Genomic DNA, 2,708 nt, shown 5'->3' with positions numbered 1-2,708 from the left:
TGACTAGCTTATTTCACTTAGCATAATACTCTCCAGGTCCCCTCATGTCATCACAAAGGCTAAAAGATTACCTTCTTTCTTAGAGCTGCATAGTATTCCATTGTGCAAATGTACCACAGGTTTTTATCCACTTACCCACTGATTTAAAAATGAATACATATCATGGAGTGAGTTAATCCTACTAGAAGGAAGTTACAGACAGCCCAGTAAGTATAAGATGCTGACCCTGTCCCTTGCCCTTAGGGCTTGATCATAGAAACAAACAAAACAGAGCTAATAGCTAAGAGTGTATTGTCTTAGTTTTTTCATAATAAGTAAAAGTTTGTGGGCATACCAGAAATCATCACATTATTTCAGGCAAATGAGGAATTCCATTTATTCATTGAAAAATACCTTGGGCCCGGCCGGTGTGACTCAGAGGTTGCACCAAGAGGTCATCAATTTGATTCCAGGTCAGGGCACATGCCCAAGTTGTGGGCCCGATCCCCAGTGGGGGACATGCAGGAGGTGGCCAATCAATGTTCTCTCTCATTGATGTTTCTATCTCTCTCTCCCTCTCTTTTCCCTGCCTCTAAAATCAATAAAGAAAAAAAATTTTTTTTTTTAAAAGAAAAGAAAAACACCTTGGACCCTGGCCAGTTTGGCTCAGTGGTTATAGCGTCGGCCCATGGACCAAGGAGTCATGGGTTCAATTTCAGTCCAGAGCTCATAGCTGGGTTGTGGTTCATCCCCAGCGCTGGTCAGGTAGTGTGGGAGGCAACCAGTCAATGTGTCTCTCTCACATGGATGCTTCTCTCTCTCTTTCTCTCTTTCTCTCCTCCCTCTCCCTCCCTTCCACTCTATCTATTGATAAATAAAAAAATATCTTCAGGTGAGGATTAAAAAAATAAAAATAATAGAACACCTTGGGATAGCCTGTAAACCTTAATCTTTGGGCCACACACCAAAGCTAAAGAGACTAATGAAATATGTTTTCACAGTGAGTTCCCAGTTCCAGTGGAGAAGAAAAACACTATATTATAACATAAAAATACTACATGTTATTATGGGATTACACAGGGATCTGTGGAAACAATCAAACAAAAGGATAAATATAATAGTATCAGCTTCCTCTAGTTTAAAATTGCATTTGATTGCCATATCCAACTTTCCAGTAAATCAAAAAATAAAAACAAATGTAAAAAAGCTTACATGAATACTTAATATTAACACCAATGGTCATTATTCCACAAGAAACATGGTGCACTGTGATAACCTTCCAAGTAATTGAAGTTAGTCCATTAGAGTTCTAGAGCCATAAACACAAGTTTCATAATTATTTTCTGCTTTTACTTCTACATTTGTGTGTGTTTTCCACATTTGTGTGTGTGTGTACTTTTATAGATTTATTATTAATTATGTAGTCATATTGATATTTTATTTTGTGATTTTCTTAGCAACTATTTAAACTTGTGATTATTTTTATAAGAACTAACTTCTATTTAGTCCCCTATCAGTAAAAATACATTAAAAAGTACCATGCTTATTAAACATTTGTTGTGTTCCAACTATGTTTCTGGTATTGAAATAGAACTACTGATGTTACTAACATTTGAAAAATGTAATCTTATACTTGAAGAAGCTTGGAGTTATGTGTTTGAGACAAAGAAAAACAACAACAATAATATCGAGTCATAAGATTTCAAAAATGATAAACTCACAGACAGACACAATTTTCAGAAGAATGCTCCATAACTTCGGGGAGTGATTTAGCGTTTTCAAAACACTGCTTTGGGTGTGAGAGGAAACTGCTCTAGGCAAAAGGAGACGGAAGAACTGCATGAGAAGTATCACTTTAGGAATTAGGCAGGGGAGGATTAAGAACAAGGACCATTATTGGCAGAGAAGATATAATTTTCATAAAGGAAGAGGAATGGAAAGAGAGACAGACAGAAGGAGGGAGCGAGAGAGGAATGTGAAGAGAGTAAAAGAAAAGATGGGAGCTGCCAATGATGTTTAGAGGAGAATAATACATGGAGAGTGAAGCAGGGGCCTTTGATGAAATTACTGAGAAAGCTTGAGGCTGGTTCCTGCAGGGCCCTAGATACTACACTAAGGGATTGTGTGTTGATCATTAAGATAACAGGCAACCATGGACTGCTTTAAGGCCAGAAGATGATGTTGATGTTTTATAAATGTCCCTCTGGTAAATGATTCATTTGGAGAAGTCTGGAAATACAGGGATCAGGTAGGGACTATTGTCATTATAGGTGAGAGGCAATAATGGCCTGAACAAACACAGTGATGGTAGAGAAGGAAGGCAAAGATGTTAGAGTATTGAAAATACAGAATTGATTCGTTTTCGTAACTAACTGAGTCCGTGTAGGATTAAAGAAATAAAAGGATGATTTTGAAATTCTAACTCGAGCAGTGGATAGATTGTGCAAGTATTTCGTAAAACAGTAAGGAAAAACAGATCTTTAGGAGGAAAATTATTTTGTTAGTTATTATTCATCTACAACATTGTTGTTGTTTTTTTCTGAAAGAAAAATGTATCTTCTATTTATTATTTTGTTGATCATATGATTTTTATTTAATTTTCACTGCCACTAGGGTAAGAAAGAATTTAATATGTTTGTACTGTTGTGTGTGTTTGTACCTAAGCAGGAAAAAGGCTTTTGTATAAAAACAGCACAATCTCCATGAAAAACCTCAGAGGCCTTTGTTAT

This window comes from Molossus molossus, unplaced genomic scaffold (genome assembly GCF_014108415.1).
Source record: "Molossus molossus isolate mMolMol1 unplaced genomic scaffold, mMolMol1.p scaffold_m16_p_1, whole genome shotgun sequence".
NCBI classification, from domain to species: domain Eukaryota; kingdom Metazoa; phylum Chordata; class Mammalia; order Chiroptera; family Molossidae; genus Molossus; species Molossus molossus.
Note: the sequence above shows the minus strand (reverse complement) of the source record.